Below are 20,352 nucleotides of genomic sequence, written 5' to 3' on the forward strand. Positions count from 1 at the left end.
GTATGTGCACCCATGTTTATAGCGGCACAGTTTGTAATAGCTAAATCTTGGAAACAACCTATTTGCCCATCCGTTGGAAACTGGATAAAGAAGTTGTGGTTTTTCTATAAAATGGAATATTACTCAGCCATAAAGAGCGAGAGAATAGATTCATTCATAGGAAAATGGATACATATTGAAGATATACTCCTAAGTGAAATAAATAAGTCCCACATGTGTAAATACCGAATAGTTTCCCTGGTGTGAATATTCTGCAACAATGCATAAGATTCTAATAAGATTACTGACATTTAGAAATGGGAGGAAAGGAGCTAAAGATGTAGGGAAGGTGTGATACGTAGGGGAAGAACAAAAAGGGCAAAGAAAAAAATGTGAGAGAATGAAAAGATGAAAATAAAGTGTTTGTAGATGGGGAGGGGAGGAGGGGGTGAAGGGAGGGCAGAGGTAAGGGGAAAAAAATGAGAATCAAGACTTGCCATGTAAAGGTACATGATCCCAACAATGAATGTAACTGTACTGTATCCCTAAATGTACCAATAAACTCAATAAAAAAAAAAAGAAATCAAATAATAGCAAATGCTGATGAGAAAGTGGCAAAAAAGGAACTCTTGTAGATTCTTGGTGGGAATGTAAACTAGTACAACTACTGTGCAAATCAGTATGGAGATGCCTCAAAAAAATAAAAATAGAAATTCCATTTCATCCAGCTATTTCCCTTCTAAGTATGTTCCCAAAAAAGTTAAAGACATCATATTACAGGGATATCTCCATACCTATGTTTATAGCAACACAATTTATAATAGCTACATTTTGGAAATTGCCTATATGCACATTAACAGATGAATGAATAAAATATGATATTTATACCTAAGAGAGTACTACTGTTTCATAAAGAAAGATAAAGCTGAGGCATTTGTAGGTACATAGATGAAACTTGAGAGCATAGTGTTGAGTGAAATAAGTCAGATGCACAAACTTAATTATTGCATGGTTCTCCTATATAAGAAACTTTAAAATGTGTACATGAATAAAGAGCAAAATAGAAGTTAAAAAAGTGTGAGTGTGTCACTTAGCTAACTAATATGTTAATTAGTTAATATATATTGAACACTTACTATTTGCCAGAAAATGCTTTAAGAGTGCATTGGCTTTCAAAAGAAAAGAATTTCCTGTGCTTCCACATGATATAATAAGCAACAGAATTGGATGGAATTTTGTTTCTTCCTCTTACCTTTCATTAACAACCACACTTAAAAGCTCAATGTACTTGAGAAGAAATTAGGATCATAAAATATTAGAGGTGGAGTCTGGAGCTTTATTATAGAGATATGTACCATTTTATCAAACATAGTATAAGATTCTCCTGAACATTTGGTCAAAATCTTCTATGAAAAGAATATTATTTGACTATGTGCATATACAGGCATGTGTCACTTAAAGATAAGGTATGTTATTCTGAAAATGTATCAGAAGGCAATTTCATTGTTGTGCTAACATAAAAATTCATTTACACAAACCTAGATGGTAAAGGCCAATTATTCTATGTAGCCTTTTAATCTAATCAAGAGATGAAGTAAACTTGAGGTGTATAAGGCTATCACCAGCATAACATAGCATACTGTTCTACAGTAAACATTTCATGAATAGAAGCATGCTCCAAGACAATATTAAACAGCAAGATACAGAAAATGTATAAACCAGTAAAATAGCCATTCATCATCATTATCAAATATTACATAGCATTCATAATTGTACTGCATATAAGAGCTACACTTTTATATAACTGTTGGCTAGGTAGGTTTGTTTACATCAGCTTCACTACAAACACATGAGTAATGCATTGTGCTATGAAACCGTGGCTGTGATGTCACTAGGAAACAGGAATTTTTCAGCTTCATTATAATCTTAAGGAATCAGCATTTAATGTGTGGTCCATTTTAACAGAAACATCATTATGTGGTTCAGGACAATATTACTAAGGAACTGCAATCTTCTGCTACTCTAAAAGTTATCAATAATACACATATATATTAAAAATAGAAATTATAAAAATCAAGTGATAACTTATAAATTCTTCCTTTGTGTTTTTATTTCCAAAATACTTTCTAATATATGCACCAAAAATAGTGGGTGAAATTTATAGTCTAGATGCTATTTTGATAATTTCAAATATTTTGACCAACTTATTTCTACAGTTGGTTAAATTGACTTTTAAAAGATCATATTGTAAATGAACAGACATTTCTCAGACAAAGAAGTAAAAGCAGCAAGTAAATATATGAAAAAATGCTCCACATCACTGGTCATTCAAGAGATGCAGATGAAAATGACACTAAGATTACACCTCAACCCATAAAGAATGGCTGCTATCAAGAAATCACACAATAACAAATGTTGGCGGGGTTGTGGGGAGAAAGGAACCCTTCTCCATTGTTGGTGGGAGTGCAGACTGGTGCAACCACTATGGAAATCAATATGGAGATACCTCAAAGAGCTGGGACTAGAGGTTTCATTTGACCCAGCCACCCCTCTGCTGGGTATCTTTGCAAAAGAATTAAAAGAATCATACCACAGTGATATATACACACCAATGTTTATAGCAGCACAGTTTGTAATAGCTAAAACTTGGAAACAGCCCATTTGCCCATCAGTTGGAAACTGGATAAAGAAGATGTGGTTTTTCTATAAAATGGAATACTACTCAGCCATAGAGAATGAGAAATTAGAGTCATTCATAGGAAAATGGATACATATTGAGGATATACTCAAGTGAAATAAACAAGTCACATATGCGTAAATAACGAATAGTTTCTCTGGTGTGAAAAACTATAATGGTACACAATATCCTAATAAGATAATTAATAATGTGAAACAGGAAGAAAAGGGCTACAGGTGTAGGGAAAGTGGGAAGGGTGGGGGAAAGGGAATAAGGGAAAAGAAAAAAAATATGAAATAAAGTGTTTGTAAATGGGGAGGGGAGGAGCGGGTGAAGGGAGGGCAGGGACAAGGGGAAAAAATGAGAACCAAGACCTGTCATGTAAAGCTGCAGGATCCCAATAATGAATGTAACTATATACTGTATACCTAGATTGTACCAATAAACTCAGTAAAAAGAAAAAAAAAAGATCATATGGCATTGCTGATTTTTAAAAGCTAGTTTTAAGCCTAGAAAAAGGACCAGTTCTGCCATTTTTTTTGTTAATTTGTACCTGAATTATTAGTATTTTCTTCCATCTGCTCTTGTGCTTCATTCTTTTGATTATAGGAATCCTTTAAAACTGCTTGTCCATTCTGTAACTACTATTTCATTTAAAACAAACAAACAAAAAAATCCTGCATCATTTGCCTGGGTACTCATCATCTGCAAGGAAAGCAGGAATCCCCTTCTGAGAACTAGGTACTCTTTCCCTAGGACTCTTTCTGTATGTTGTATTTGTTTATAGCCCAGTAAGAAACAAGTATCCCTCTATGCATTAAATATTTTAAAAGCTGTTTTTCCTCCGTCTTTAAAGAACAATAAAAATGTGCTAAACTTTTCTCTCCTTCCACTGAAGACTGAAGCAAACAGTCCCTGGATTATCCTTATCCCACCCTAGACGTCAGTGGTTGGAGCCCCAGAAAGAATGAGGCAAACTGTAGGTCCTGCTGGAACCCTGCTGCGCAACTCCATGTGCCCATTTGTAAGAAAGGATTAGGAAGTTGTTCTCACGGGTCTTTGTGAAGATTACCATGATATAATTATTTCTGCAGTGAGCCACCATCTCTAAAGGGACAATAAGTGTCTTGAATAGAATTTTGTGTGGCCTAGAGTCAGAATGCTTAGGCATCATAGCCAAATGTTGAGTCTGCCAGTGGTGTCACCTAAGCCAGTTTCTTACTCATCCAACACCCAATCTCCTCAGATATTAAGTGGTGCAGTAACGTCACTGGCACAATCTTGTATTGAAGATTAAATGAAATAACATTTGGGGCTGGGGATTTAGCTCAGCGGTTCGGTGGCCTGCCTTGCAAGCGCAAGGACTTGAGTTCGATCCCCGGTACCAAAAAAAAAGAAAGAAAGAAAAAAAAAAAGAAATGACATTGGCAAAACTTCTTGCCCAGTGTCTGAGAGTCCTTTGTAAGATTTAGATTTCATTTTATTTTTATTATACAAATCAATTCAGAATAAAAAACCCAAAAATCTTTACTGATAATTACCTTCATTCAAAATGAAAATGACTACAAACTCTATATAACTATATATAAAATCTCCTTCTGACCCAGATTAACTTCTTTACCACGTAGAGTAGCACTCATCAATTGAAATCCTGGACCCTTGAGGTTCTTCATACCTTTCAAAAGCTCTGAGAAGTGAAACAGATTTGCACAATGATACATGGAAGTTACTTCCTTTTTTAACTCTGATTATTTCAAGAATTCACAGTAGAATTTTCCAAAGGCTACGTATGTGATACTGCAACAATCCAGATGAAGAAGCAGATGTGAGAATTCAGTGGTCAGTCACCTACTGTAGCAGATATTAAAGAGGTTTTTAAAAATGTATTTTATATGTTTCTCATTACATATGTTATATTTTACTGATTTATAGTATATATGCTTTTCATAAATGTTATTTATGTAAAGTTTTTCCAAATTAATAAATGTGGATTTTTTTTTTCAGCTTTAATTTCTAGCTGGTGTGGTAATTTTGACTAAACAATTTTTTTTTTTTTTGGTACTGGGGATCAAACTCAGGACCTTGCGTGTGCAAGGCAGGTGGGGGCACCACTGAGCTATGTCCTCGGCCATGACTGAACAAGTTCTTAAAAGCAAAAATCTTTGAGAATTAATACAGAAGATGTCACTGAAAAAGCTGGCACAATTTTTAGCCACTAAAATTTACCACACAGTGTATTCTTTCAGCCGGAATTTAGAACCTAGCAGTTACTCACTGGAGTTCTGGACCCTTGGGGTCCTTCCTTCCTTCCCTGCCCCCTCTTCTCTCTCTTCCTTCCTTTATTCCGTCCTTTCTTTCCTCGAGACACAGATTGTTGACTAAATCCCACAGGTCAATGTTATAATCTTTCCTTTTGAATCTCTAGTTCTCAAATGTTCAATCTTGACTGTAACCCTTTAATGAAATGATCCTTATGGACAGAAAAAGAATTTCTAATCTGATTTCAGTCTCTATATGCTTAATATACATACTTGAGCTATTTATTCAAGCCAATTTAAATCAACTTTTCAAGGTGATACATGGCCTTTTTATGCATCAAGCTGGTGATGGAGTGGAGTAAGAGGTTTACTTTGATAGATTCTTCTTAAGAGTGGTAGGAACCAAGTGTGAGATTTCATTATCTTCCTACATTGTTCTTACAAATTCTAAAAATACTTAGATAGTAACAGCTGGGACAGTGCCAGGAAATCTCAAGGCTACTTAATTCTGTGCCCATGACAGGCAACTCGAAAGCAGCTAATAATTTTAATAATGTCGTTTTGCAACAGTGATCTGCAGGCGTAATTTTCTTTCAGCTACAAAGTTTGCTGAACGCTTGTAGTTATTTCCTGTTATTTTCTTCTAGGTTGTAACTGTAGCAATGGTTTATAGAAAATATTTTCCAAGATATAGGTTCCATCTGCCATGCTTTAACCAAAGTGTCTCAGAGACAAAATAACTATGAAGTCTATAGTTTAGCATTTCTTTTAGGATTTGCGTTCACATGGGTCTGGCCTTACCTCACCAGCCCCTATACAATCTTAAGTAGCTTTCATGACTACCCTAAAATTATAATTGTTACAAATAGCTCTTGCATGCTCTCACTAAACAGATTAAATAAGGCTAAGTTTGTCAACATTAGTATGGTACATCTTTTAGCATCTAATTAGCAGTACATATGCTTTAGCCATTTTTGTCTATTTCATAGGCTATGGGGGCTAGAGGCACAAAGGATAGAAAAAGGCCGAAGAAAGAGAGAAAAAGAAAGTTTAACATAATTAGTTAAAAAATAAAAGGTTTTAAACAAAGGAATTTTATAAAAGGATGTTTGTGACAAGTAAAAAACCCCAAACAACCCAAACTAAATCTGTTACTGAAATGTACACTGGACTTAAAAAACCAATCAGAGATTTCTTGTCAACACTGTATTGTTTGGTTGAGCAGAGATAAAATGATTTAAATCTAAAAATTTTTACATTGTTTCTAGAAACCTCAGTTGCTTCTGGAGATTTGGGATTCTCAGGAAGCTGGGAAGCAGGAAAAGTTCCTCAGAGTTGCAGCCTCTTTCAGAGACACCCAAGTTCTCTTCCCAGTACGGTAACGAAGTGACGACGAATCAGTCACCCTGCTGTCTGTGGAGATAAGAATATAATCTCCAAAAGCTTCAGTAAATAATCTTGGCTGACAGTCATTGTCCTTCTATCACTTCCTCCCCAACTTTAGAGTTAAGCTATTCTTTTAGAGTCCCAATAAACATAAGATGATTTGTTTCTTTGAAGAAAAGAAAATGAGAATTGTTCACGTTTTAAATTTTAGTCGTAATCACCTTGGGAGAAAGAACTCAAGGTGGAAGTTTGAATTACACGTGGTGGTTTAAATTCCTAGGGCTTTATACATCTGCAAGTAAAATGCAAAAAGCAACAAAATTGAACAAACCAAAGAGTTCCCAATCTAAAACAAAGCCAAACCTGTCTGACTTTCTTACATTGGTATTGGAAAAGTAGTAGGGCTTGTTCTTACATGCTGGGGTTAATAAAACCATTCTAAATTAGCCCATAAACATGGCCTTTCTGAAATGATTCTTATGTATTGCTCCTTACTGATATTCCAGTCAATGGACCGTGAAACTTTCCCATATCTAAATTCCTCATTATAAAATGCTTTAGTCTTACTTTCTTCTCCTTTAAATAATGTACTTGGTCCGGTGTCTTACTGGCTGGCTACATGCACCTATGGGTTGAATTACAATTGGAAACTGCTTAGTAAATTCAGATCAGGTGGCTTCTTAGTATCATCTGAGTGCCTTAAAGATAAAACAAAGAAGCCTTCATCTGAGCCTAGAAAATTCTCCAGGAAAACTTGTTTTACTTGGAAAAGAACTATTAAGGGATCTGAAATACTTTCTGTGAAAATGTGAAGTAAGTCAACAGACATTTTCCAGCGATGTGTAAACCAACATCCCTCCATGTAACTCAGCCATTTTTTAAGAAGTCAGTCAGCATTCATACCATGACTCATGAACTTGTATTCTTTGTTCAAATTGTAACTATGTAATTTAAGATCAAGAAGATACAATAAATATGCTGACACTAGCTAAGGAGCCACCAATAATATGTTAATGTTCATACTGTTACTTGCCTATACTCTCAGTTTCATCACGCTTAGAATGGGGCTTATATGGGCTACTTCTTTCTGCTTTAGAGTTAATAGGGTTTTTTAAAATCTTTTCATTTAAGATTATATTGCATCCATTTATACATGCAACAGATATTTACGGAGTGCCTGATGCTGTTTTAGACAGCAAGAGCTAGCTCTTCAAATATCGCCAACCTAAACTGTATATAAGACCAGACTGAATTTATGTAGTCTATTGGTAAGGAGCATCATAGGTCAGCCAACCTCCAATCCTTTCTCTATGAGGAAGACAAGAACAGGATTTTTTTTTAACAGTTTGAAGTTTGCTTTAAGTAAGTTTTTTCAGGGTTGGGGAATGAGGGAGCCTTGGTTAAAATTGGGTAAGGATCAGTATATAGCAGCCTAGATTTGGTGGAAAGAGGAGGGCGAATATCTCTGAGGCAAGACATTAAAAGAAACTATTGTGAGTTAACACAAGAGAGTTTGTTTTCTGTTAAAAATTTGGTATGTCTTTCTGGAAGTTAGTAAACTGAGTGATTAAGTTATATGCCTCACAAGAGTTTCCTGGAATAGGAAAGTTATGCTAAGAAAGGCAATGGACTAGTAAATTCATGTCAGTGTAGCCAGTAAATTATGTACGGGAATTTGGATAGGGACAGGTAATTTTGACTTTCAGAATGTGAGCAAATATCAGTAGTTTAAATTCTCTGCCAGCCACTCTGGTTTCTTCTTTCACAGCTCGAATTTAGGATTAGTCAGATGCTGTTTCTTCAATAGATCATTCACCAGTGCTTTCTGAAAGCCTCCAAATGCCTGGCCTTGGGTAAGGTGTGCAGGCAGATACTTGTGAGGGAATCATGGTTATTTTACCATTGTTTCTCTAAAGGCTACTTTGCATGTAAGTGTTGAGTCTGTGGTGTAGTTGTAGAACATTAACTTCCTAGCTTGTAAATTATGCACAAAAGCTACACATACATTGTAATCAGATTGATGAAAAAGACTCTTTACTCTCTGCTAGATGATCTAACCATTTGACATGTTAAAGAATAACATTTCCCCCATCCCAATATAACATCAAAAGTTCCTTTGCAGTATAAACACATGTATTTTATTCTGATCCCCTTGACCAGTAACCTTAGTTAATTTTTGCATGTTTGGTTTTTAAAATTTTTTATTGGTACATTTGATAATATAATGATAATCATCATTGGAAATTTGCACCCTTACATGATCCATTTTGGTTCTTATTTTTTCCCCATTCCCCTGCCTTCCCTTCAACCCCTTCACCCCTCCCTACCTACAAAGACTTTGTTTCCATTTTTCCCTCTTCTAAAATTAATTCCATTCCCCTCTTTCTTTTCCCCTACCCCGCCCACTTCCCCTTCCCCTTTGCCCCTTTTCTTCCTACATATTTGTTAATCAGTGTTATCCAGAAGAAATGTTCCTAGGGCGCTGGACATTGTCAAACAAAAATATTAAATCAGTTTCAAACTATCATTAGAAATGAGGAAGATGGAAGACAGAAGCACTCTGACTTAAGGAAAGTGATCCTGGGATGGCCTTTTCAGACACCTCCTCACATTAAAATCAAATATAAAGGTCCCTACTTTGTCTCTGATGGCACAGTCCTCTCTCCTGGTGTTCTCTTGCAGTGTGTCACTGAACTCTTAACTTTTATGTAGTCCTTGATTATTGGTGAACTCTTTAACCCCTCCATAGCATGAGCCTCTCACGTGCCTTGCCTCACATGATATTTTGGTGGCCAGTGCAAGGACCGTTTCTTCTTGTCTCTCTTGGTCACTTGTCTCTCTTCACTCGGGTGCTGTGCCAAGGCTGTGCCAAGCTAAATAAAAGAGGAAGAAAACTGGGATAAACCTGTTAAGGTTCCAGTGCTAGGGGTGAACACCATTAGAAAAAACAAAGATGGAGGAAAAAGGTCTGGGCTCAAGCTGGAACCTAAAGCCAAGCTGATATGGAGAGTAATTTAGTCTGCAAAACTGGTATGAGCTGGAGAAACATGGCTGTTGAATTACAGGTAGCCTGCACTAGGTCACAGTAGATGGCAAGGCTGGGGTTAATTCCTGTCTCAGTTCACCAAGAAAGAGAACATGGGCTTCTCCTAAACCTGCAAGGAGTTAATGAAATCCACTGGGGCACATCTTGATTGATTGGTAAATTGATTTTTAGATTCTATGGTTTAAGTTGACATTTTTGTCTAAGTGACAAGACTACATCTGTAAGCAACTCTTGGATAATTCTCAAGCTACAATTAGAGGGCTAACTTGATCTTTTTAAGTTTCTACTGGTAATACTTATAAGTCTCTTACTCAGTCAGTCCTAACTGAAATGCAAACATCTTTGAGTTAACTTTGGGACAAAAGAAAAAGAAAACTGTATTAGAGGCATTTAAAAATCCAAGCAGTGGGCCTGGGATTTAGCTCAGTGACACTGCACCTGCCTTGCAAGTGTAAGGTCCTGAGTTCAATCCTCAGCACTGGAAATACAATACAATACAATACAATACAATACAATACAATACAATACAATACAAGCAGCTCCGAGGCTTAACAGATGCAGAAGAAAGAAAACTGTCCATATATCAAAGATTAGATTTGTTGATCTGTTGGGAGAAAGGTGCAGGCTGTACACATTGAAAATAAGTTAATCTACAGTGACAGTGCAGTTAACAGCAAAGTGAGCTTTTCATTGCATCAGGCTTCTCTGAACCAGCATGCACTCAAGAGACCACAGCATTTAGCAGAGGCTAAACTATACATAAAAGTTCGTAACAAGCATGCCTTTCATATGAAACACATATATTTCCTTCCAATGGCTGGACGCTTTTCTCAGAGCCAAAGCATACCAGCATTGTGAGCCTTAAGGGCCTTCTGTGAACACCAAAGTACTGCACCATGTCAAATTGGCCCCTTTAATGTGTAACTATAAACATAACTAGGAGCTCCTAGAACAGAAACAGAGCACAAGCTGACCTAAGGAAAACCTTTCTGATGCTTATTTTGACCACTCCATACTCATTTCATGTCCCCAAATTCATAAAATTCTTAGCCTTTCACCCTGAAGATGTGGTCCTTTTTGTGTGTTTGCCTCATGTTCTCTTGAAGTTTATCGTCTTACACTTTCTATATCCCTGACTATTAGTAAATTTTTTTAACCATCTACAGAAAAGGCCACTCACACATCACACCTGGTAAGACAATTCTCAGGAATTTGGATTTCGAGGAGTGACACTGACTTGAAAATAGATGCCTATCTATATAAGATAGTACATGATTCCTCAGGAGTTACTTTATCCGATAGAATCAGTATCCACTCTAGCATAGTGTTCTACTTGGAAAAGTACTTTAAAATCATAGTCCATGAAAAGGAAAACTGAATGGGTAGAAGGGTGAACCTGCAAACTTCCTCATAACCCGATCCAGGATTGTTCATCTGTTCCAGCCTATTTGAATCAGATCCTAGGTCACTGCTTTTTCCTCTGACTAAACATGAAGAAACTGCAGCTGTGTCTCCTCCCTCATTTCCGCACACTGCAGTCTCGCTCTCCTATTCTACAGATGTTTGCAGCACAAGACTTCTGCAACCTGGCACACAAGGGATGTAAGGTGGATAGCTGTAGGGCAGAGGCAAGACAGGAGCTGAGTTTAACCAGAGTGAGCGTGCTCGGCCTACAGGCATTCACAGTGTCCTGTTGAAAAGTAGGTAGAGGCCAAAGGATAGACTTGACTCGGCTTGTCTGTGATGAGCTTATTAACCCTATTTAAAAATAAAGAAATATTTTAAGCTAGGACTTCCCACTCAGTGAACTGGGTCTTTTGGTAATTTGGAAAGCTCGTTTTGAAATATAGAAAGCTACTGCATACTCCCCTACTTCAGCAGGGATTCAAACATTAGCAATCCCTCCTTTTACAACAATCTCACCCTTCACCCATGTGAGGGGTTCTCAAAATATAAGACAAGTGAAGGTATTATGGGATTTGAATTTACATAATAGATAATCTCTAACATGTTTCAAAATCCAAGCAACATACAGGACATGTAAAGCAGAAATGTTTCTTCCCATTTCGTGCCCAGTAAATAGCATCCTTCTATTAGAGGTACTCAGAGTTTTCAGTGTCTCAATTCAGTGTTTAAATGCATTTTATGTCTCTGGAAAACATACAATAGCTACATATAAAGGAATGGGAACTAGGCTCCACCCTTTCAACAAAGGATTGTCAAAAAACACTTATACTTATCCACTTTTTTTTTTTTTTTTTTTTTTTTTTTTTTTTGGTACTGGGGATCAAACACAGGTCCTTGTGCTTGCAAGGCAAGCGCTGGAAGCACTGAGCTAAATCCCCGGTGTCTTTGTGATTTTGATATCTATTGCAAAATTTCCCTTATAGAAGATATTCTGATTTAGATTTCCGCCAGTGTCATGTGCTAGTGGAGCGCCATTTAGATGAGAAACATTTTCTTTGCACCTCAGTTAAAAGGATCTGAAATTGTAGCCATTATCTTCTCCCACAATAGCAATGGAATAAAACGCGAGATGACAAATGACCTTCATATACCTTTCTGTCTTGAGCGGAGCCTACAGTTAGAACTGTGAGGCAGTCATTTTAAGGATGCATGGATGAGTAAATTCCTGTGTGCTGGAGGGAAGCCTGGCTTTCACATTTATAGATCAAATGCATCACCAACCCCCATGTTCTGTCCGTTTGATCAACCATAACAAAAACATAAGATGTCTTTTGCGGAAGAGATGGGATTTGCAAACACACATTCATCCATGAATTCAAGAGACGTTTCCTTTGTGCCTACTATGTGTCTGGTAATAGTTTGCAGTATCTACTGACCAAGGCTAAAGCGAATTCCAACCCCAGCCCAAATGATGGAAGCAGATCCCTGGAGAAGGGGGGAAAAAGACGTCATAGCTCACGAAAGCCCAGTTATCCTGACAGGTAGAGGCTGCTTTCTTTGTCCTTTCAATCTTATAGCACAGTTTTTCAGAACATGGGCTTTCCATTTCAATTTTGCTTTTATATAATCTCAATACTTCTGTTTCTTCATCTGTAAAATGCAAATAATAATAACTTTCATGGGTGATGATGAAGATCAAATAGCATAAAATCTATTATATTCTTAGAATAATGGTTTGCACAAAAGCAGCTAGCTGAATATGTTACCTTTAAATATGAAATTATATTCAACATTATATGTATTCACATGATCAATATAATTTTACATTTTAATATTGTTAATATAACTAACATTGTTAAAATATTATCTAATATTACAGTCTGACTTTCTGTCTGTTGTACTGCATTAGTTATTCCAAAACCAAGTGGCTTAAACCAACATCATTTTTTCCTTCAACTTCTATAGGTCAGTAATCTGGTTGCCAGGCATTTGAGTCCTCTGCTTCAGGGTCTCTCGCCAAGACTGAAATCCAGGTGTCAGCAGAGGTTCATTATGCCACGGTTCACCTGGGGAAAGAACTACTCCAAGTTCACTCATGTGGTTGTTAGCAGGATTCAGATCCTTACAGGTTGTTGGCTGAAGGCTTCTTTTACATTCTTGACTCATGAGCTTCTACAATATTGCGTTTGTTCCAAGACAAATAAGAAAAGAAAGCAGGAGAAAGTGTGAGCAATATAAAAGGCTTGTCCTTTTATAATTTAATCTTAGAAATAACATCCCAACACGTTTGCTCATTTCTCTTCCTTATACACAAATTATTAGGTTCAAGCAACACACAAGGGGACGTGATTGTACAAGACAGAGAAATCAGAAGAGGAGGACTATTAGCACTCAATTTAGAAGCAGCAAACAGTCCTCCTCCCCCAGATTTTCATAGCTCAAGCTAAAAAGGAAAAGCAGAGATGCAAGGGAATGATAAAAATATGCAGTGAACATTTAAATGTTTTTAAAAATTATTATAGTAAAAGACACATTGCCATTAATTTCCCTCAGAATATTCCCTCTCACTTCAAACACATCGTTTGCCGTTTTCTGAAGCAGTTCTTGAATTCTTCTTTCACAAGTGTCTTTATGAGATGTGATCAAAAATATGGCGAGTGCTGCCATGTTCCACCCAACTTGGAAAGATAGGTTTGTAAAAACATTACAGTGTGTGTTTTTTCTCTTTATTCACTAGATCTAGAACCATATGACTTCGGACTCTTCCCCAAAGTCAAAATGACCATAGGAAGTACATGCTCTAAATGGATTTAGGACATCAAGGCAGCCACAACTAAAGTCATGAAAGAGAATTTCAGAAGAGCTTCAAAAAATGGCAAGAATGGTAAGGTGAATGTGTTTGAATCAAGAGGGAGTATTTAGAGGGAGATAAATGGGAATGTGGTTATTTTTATTGCAATAAATTTTTTTTAATTGAAGCATTCATCCTACTATGTGTACCAGAGACCATATTGGTAATAGATGATGCTCCAATTGGAGATAAAGGCAAATATCCTGTTTGCCTAATTTTCTTTACACTAAAAACACAAGGTTCAAGATAGCAATAAACCAGAGCATGTTTGAAGCCGATGCAGATATCCATGAAGACTATGACGCAGGTGTCAGCTGAGCTGTAAATAACTACGATATCTCTGCAAAATTATTTAAATCGCAGAAGTCATGCTATTTTTGGAGGCATTATGATGTGGCTATGATGGTGGTGGACAATTCTGGGAGAGAAAAGAAAGCATTTCCTAAAAGACTGAAAATGCTTTCAACATAAGTAAATAAATGGCAGTATCTCTCACTTTCATAGATACCAGAGTACTTTTCTGTCTTTAGGAAATCTGTTATGGAGAATCATTCATTTAAGGAAAAAAAGATTAATCTATTAATGGCTTTGATATGGTGAAGACTTCTAGAGAATATAAAATTAAATACTTACTTTTATATGAAAACAAAATTGTGAATGATTCTAATATTTAAATGCAAGCAAATAGATCTCTCAAACTAGAAAGGAAAATATTTTTGTAGTTTTGAAGATAGAGTGCATTTCTGTATACATAAACTCAGAAGATATATTAAATAAGATAATATTAGGTTTTAGTATGACAAAAATGGTAAAGGTTAGTTCAAAATGTTAAATAATACATAAGTGTGAAAAATATTTGCAACATTTGTAACTGTTGACTTGATAATTTATGGAGTATAAAAGATTTCCACATATCACCAAGAATCAAAGAGAAAATGGACAGAGAATATTTAAAATATGGTTTTGAAGAGAACATAATTGATTTCCAATATGAAAAAATGCTCAGAAGCACTCATAATAAGAGAAATGCACATTGAAATTATAAGTGGTAATATTTTCCATCTGTTAGATTGCAAAATTGCTGAATAAGGAGCAAGTATGGAAAAATAAGTACTTCTAAATTATTGGTAAGACAGTAAATCAGCACAAATTTTTAAAAGGATGATTTGTCAGCTATCTATCTTATACTTCAAATATTCACTAATTCCCCCTAATTCATCATTTTATCTTTTGGGTACAGTATTTATTCCACTCACATGTGCACAAAAGCTGTTCATAGCAGAATTATTTAAAACATAAAATACTAAAATTAATATCAAATAGATAACAATAAATGATATTGATGCAAAAAAATCATAGTGTCATTACAATGGAATATTATTTCACCACTAAATATAATTAGACAAATATTAATGAATAAAAAATGAATGCTCTCTATGACATATTGTTAACTTTTTAAAAACTGAGGTGCAAAACAATGTGTTGTATCACTTTATTTATAAACAATAAAGACATAATGCACACACATTTGTTTATGCATAGACTATCTCCAATGATACACAAGAAATAATAATAGTGTCTGCAAAGAGGAATCAAGGCTTAGAGGGCAAAGTGAAGGGTAGGTTTGCTTGACATTGAATGATTTATGTTTTATTCCACTATCTGTGTGCATTTTCCATTCAAAATAAATATAAAATAATTTCAAAAATGAAGAAAACATAGGGCCGGGGATTTAGCTCAGCGGTTCGGTGGCCTGCCTTGCAAGCACGAGGACCCCAGTTCAATTCCCGGTACCAAAAAAATAAAAAATAAAAATAAAAAAACATTAGATACCAACAAGCACAATCAATACCATGACAAACCTATCCCAATATGAATATAGCTTAAAACTTAATTCAGGTGATTTTCAAAAAATGATAATTTAGACACAGAGCTCCACATTTAGTTTTATGAGAATTTGGTGGTGAATTAAAAGGTATTTTTATTATCTTTAGGTAATATCTTCTGAACAAAACTAGAGCAATAAAAGTCAGAAAGTTTAGTAGAATAATTTAATTAATTTTTTTATGAAATCTGATTTTGTAACGCTGTTTTATTTAATTAATTATTAATGTCAATATTATATATTGAAAACATTCCAGTAAAGTGCTAGGTAAAGCGCTAGGGGTTTAAAAAGATCAAAGCACAGACCTTGTTATAGACAGAAGGAGAAAGAAATATATGCGGCTGTTTCAGTACTTCTTACGCTGCGTGCATTTGGTCTCTGTTGTTCATGGTCTGCTCACAACTAACTCTAAGTGCAGTAATGAAATAAATAATGTTTTTGATTAAGTACAATCTGAAGAATAAAATAAACATCTACAAATCTGTTCTATAGAAACAAATAATTGACTAAACAAAAATATGGGGAAAGGTTGGTTCTTTCTCATAGCTGTACATTAGTAATGTAATATTACTAATTAATGTAATACTAGCAAATGTAAAAATAATAATGGAACTAGAAAAACCCCACCGGCCAAACACCACCTTAGGATTTGTTGCATACAAAGACTGTGGAGGGGTAGTGTGAAATTAGTGAGTGAAGCGGGAAATAGGACATACGCAGTCTCAAAGTATCTCTTCCTAATGACAGAGGGAAACACGGTAACTGTGCACGAGAGAACTCGGGCAGGCAAAATGTCCCCGCGTGACTAAAGTTACCATCACCAGCAAGAAGACGTTACTATTATATACCTGGTGATGGGATGCCAGAGAAGAGTATTGGGTGGGACAGTACTGCCAAAGATGCATAATGAAAAGCATTGGACAAACCCAAGCCAACAGTTGCTCTGCAAAATAATTGGGTAGAATCCTGTAAAAAAATGTCAAAAGTCGTAGAAGAAATAGATTGGAAATAGCTAAGACGTGCCAATAAAATTCAATGTAAGGATTCTGATTGGATCTTGGGAATGAAACAGAATATTGGTTAAAAATTGAAAAATTTCCAGTAGAGTTTGAAGATTAATGTTGTATTCAGTTAATAGCATTATTGTTCTGGGTTCAATAAGTATAGTTGGGTAGAATGTTACCATTTGGTGCAATCGGGTAAAAAATATACAAGAACTCTGAATTATTTTTGAAATTTTTGGGTAAGCCTAAAATAATTCCAAACTTCAAAAAAATAGAGACTGCTATTTCTTACTTCAGATTTTAGTCATCTCAGAGGAAACTGATTATTGTCACAGCAGCTTGTCTGCTGCAGGGGAAAAAATCCAATTTTAGTTACTTATGGTAAACAGGCCACGCCCAATTTAAAGAAAGAGATTTCCAAATCTTAGGTGACTCATTTCCTTGTGTAAGACTTTTTCTATTAGGCAAGATGCTTTACTAAATAACTACCTGATTCTTGAGATATAACCATGACACTTTTAATACATATAAGACTATTCCAGAAAGTACAAAAAAAGTTTACTTTTTCTTTGTCTCCAGATTTCTATATCTCCTTTAGACTAAGTAGGCTAAAATATCACTACAATTACAGACCATTTTACAATGGCATGAAAAAGGTAGTCCAAGAGAACACAGAATAAGACTCACAAGTAGTATAGATCAATGATTTCATAGTAATTACTCTCTTGCATAAAACACAGTATTAAACTTTGACTCATTCTTTTAATATCACATAGCAAGCTTTCCTAGGATCCAGGGGCTTCAGAAGAATAGGACAGAAAAGAAAAGACTGATTGTCATATTGGATTCTTTACTATCTAATTTAAGAGAGAAAAATACCCACATGAAGTGACTTAAGATTAAATACAAAACGGGCCGGGGATTTAGTTCAGTGGTTTTGGCGCCTGCCTCTCAAGTAAAAGGGCCCAAGTTCCATCCCCCGTACCAAAAAAAAAAAAGATTAAATACAAAATAATACATTACATTCCACCTCAGTTAAGTGATATTATTCCTACCTAGATCATTAATTAACTTTTTTCCTTTCTAGTTTTCCATTAGAGAAGGATTTCCATTAGAGAAGGTCTTTTGGAGAGAGGAGAGAATGACACACAGAACAAAATATCAGGGCTCTGCTGGCTCTGCACCTGCCTGCACCCAGCCCACCTCTCCTATCATTCACCTCCGGATTTGACCTGCTCAGCCCCTCTGGTCTCCTTGGTCTTCTTCAAACAGCATTAAGAAGATCCAGGAGCTCGGATAAGTTTGTACTTGCCTCTTTTTCTGAGTTGTCACCTCCCTTATTTCATGTTCACTCTTGCCTACTTCAAGTTTCTGCTGCAAGGTCACCTTCCCCAAGGTCTTCCCTAAACATCTAGTGTCAAACAGTTGGCTCCTCCCCACAGACTCTGTTCTGCTTATCCCACTTTATTTTTCTCCAGAGCACTGAACACTATCTAACCCATTAGACATTTAGGTGCCTTTGCTTATTGTCTATCTTCCACCCTTCTAGAAAGCTAAAACTATGAGAGTAAGAACACCATCGGGTTGTTTATTTGTTTTCCACTGCTGTATCTCAAAGCCTAGAATGCTTTGATGCATAGTATTGTTCAGTAATTATTTTTTGAATGAATAGATGGACATACTTCATCTATTTATCTAAATACCTTATAACCCTTGTAATGCCCAGTGCCTATGAGTATAATCTGTTCATCTACTAAGCAAATTAATGTATTCTGCTCCTATTTTGTATCATTCTGTGTTTTATATTCTCCTGTTGTACACTAAGATTGCTTAAGGTAAAGGCTATTTATCATTAGAGAGCAAGTACACAGTAAATATAGAAATAATGAATAAATTTGACCTTAATAACCCAATCTTAAAGCATGACAGAAACCTAAATCCCCCAAAAAGCACAAGCCGTTTATTATATTTTATTTCCCAAGGCAATAAAATATATTTTAAATATGCTTCAACAAGGAAACAACTGAAAGTAGCTCAAAATCCAACTAGCTGGTACAATGCCTTTTCTGAACATTCTAACTTAGCTGAGATAAAGCCTCTTTGGAAAAAAGAAATGAATCCTATTTCCATAAAACTAGGGAAATGAAACAAAATGGGCACAGTAGTATCAAAACCATTCAAGATATTCCCTTGGAAGCAGAAGTTAACTCTAGTTGCAGAAAGAAAAATTACTTCATCTGTTATGGTGAGGTATGTGCATTATGACTTTTAGCCTCCTGTGAAATTTGTGACTGCATTTGCCTTAATTTCTATTCATTCTTGTTTCCAAAAGTTCAGTAAGTATGTGATGGAGACAGTGACAGGGTGGTTGAACCAGGTCTTACTGGTTCAAAACGGACAGAGAAAGGAGAGTCAGACCAGAGCTTAGAGAAGTCCAGAAAAGTCTGGACAGATAGATGATGCTTAGTGGAATGTTAAAGAAAGATAAACTCGGGAAATGTAGCCTGAGAAGTCAAGTAAGGGTCTTAGCTCTTATTATCCACCAGGGTAGAGCATACAAGGAGAGTACAGGCTTAGCATTCAAGAACAGGGCTTTTGTTCCTAGGAGGATTGTTTCAAACCTGAAGCTCTGTAGTATGACTAATTATTTAGTCACAGAGAAAATTAATCTGTGTCTTGGTAAATCACCTGATGATCCAGATATGGAAGAACAAGACAGTTGGGAGTCTGATCATCAAGAGTGGCAAAACAAAAGCCAATTTCCTAGCAACTGCATTTCAGATCCATTTGTATAGATGACTCTAGATCTGTAACTGAGAAGAGTGCTTGTTCTCAGCAGATGGAATAGAGTCAATCTAGTAGATAAGTCCTGCATGTCCTTACCTGGAAAGGGCTGCTCAAAGTAGTGGTGGGAATATGCCCTTCAAAGAGAGATTAAGGGCACAGGGCACTGTGTGGAGGTCTTCTCACCTTGTCCTTATGAATTCCAGCTTTCTCACTGTAGGGATTACTTTTAGGCCTACACAAATTCCATTTAGCTTGTATATTAATGACATTCTGATTGTTTTAGGAAGGATAGGATAAGAGCCTGAATATTGGAATTCTCTTTCCTAACATTTGCTTTCTTCATTTTAATGGGCAGGTGTTGGAGCCAAAATGGAGAACCCACTAATTCAAGAAATGAAAGATTTGGGGTGAAATTAGTTCAACAGACTGTGCATTTAGAAAATTGCACTAAGCTCTGCTTTATTTAAGTATTGCCCACACAGACTATGTAATGTCAACTGTCATGAGAAAAATGTCCCTTTTCCCACAATAGGATGATTACAGAGTTCTTGAAATAAACATCGTATCAATGTTAAGAGGAGAGGAAGAAAAATGAGGACATAGTTAAGGATATTAGAAAAAAGTATAAGATTTTAAATATGCAGTTTTTATGCATTTTTAAAAATAAAGAAAATATTGAAAGGAAAGAATAAATCTCTCTAGGTATAAACAACATAGCCAGATTTCTGCTCCTTAAGAGAAATTAAGCAACAAAGCATGTTGATATTAGCAGTTCAAGAGCAGAGGACCAAAGGAGAACACAAAAGTAAAGGAAAACTTTAAAAATTTAAAAAAGAAGGAGGCGAACAAGAAGAGAAAGAAGAACAAGAAGGAGAAAGAGAGGAAGAGGAAGAGGAAGGGGGAAAGAAGAGGAAGGGCAGATGGGAAGAAAATAAGACATCCCAGAAGACCAGATGGGGTCAAGATGAAACCAAGCTGTGAAGAGGCCATTGCGCAAGTCCGACGGATGAGTCTAATCCACAAAGGAGGCAAAGCCAGGGATGCCGTTTATTAGCCTGAGCCCAGCTCACAC

The 20,352-nt window shown here is 36.0% G+C and overlaps 1 long non-coding RNA gene across 5 annotated transcripts in view; it reads left to right on the plus strand.

Annotated features, from left to right (window-relative positions):
• LOC104858558 overlaps positions 1-20,149 on the plus strand; it is a 92,173-nt gene extending 72,024 nt beyond the window's left edge. Inside the window, exons 2-5 of one of the 5 annotated variants that reach the window (XR_779168.2) lie at positions 6,183-6,292; positions 13,491-13,637; positions 17,581-17,797; positions 19,636-20,149. This is a non-coding gene — a long non-coding RNA (uncharacterized LOC104858558). The other 4 variants (XR_004515825.1, XR_004515826.1, XR_004515827.1 and 1 more) reach the window with 4 other exon arrangements.
• The last annotated feature ends 203 nt before the right edge of the window (positions 20,150-20,352 follow it).

Source organism: Fukomys damarensis, unplaced genomic scaffold (genome assembly GCF_012274545.1).
Source record: "Fukomys damarensis isolate Sample0158 unplaced genomic scaffold, DMR_v1.0_HiC HiC_scaffold_5, whole genome shotgun sequence".
In the NCBI taxonomy this organism is placed as follows: Eukaryota; Metazoa; Chordata; class Mammalia; order Rodentia; family Bathyergidae; genus Fukomys; species Fukomys damarensis.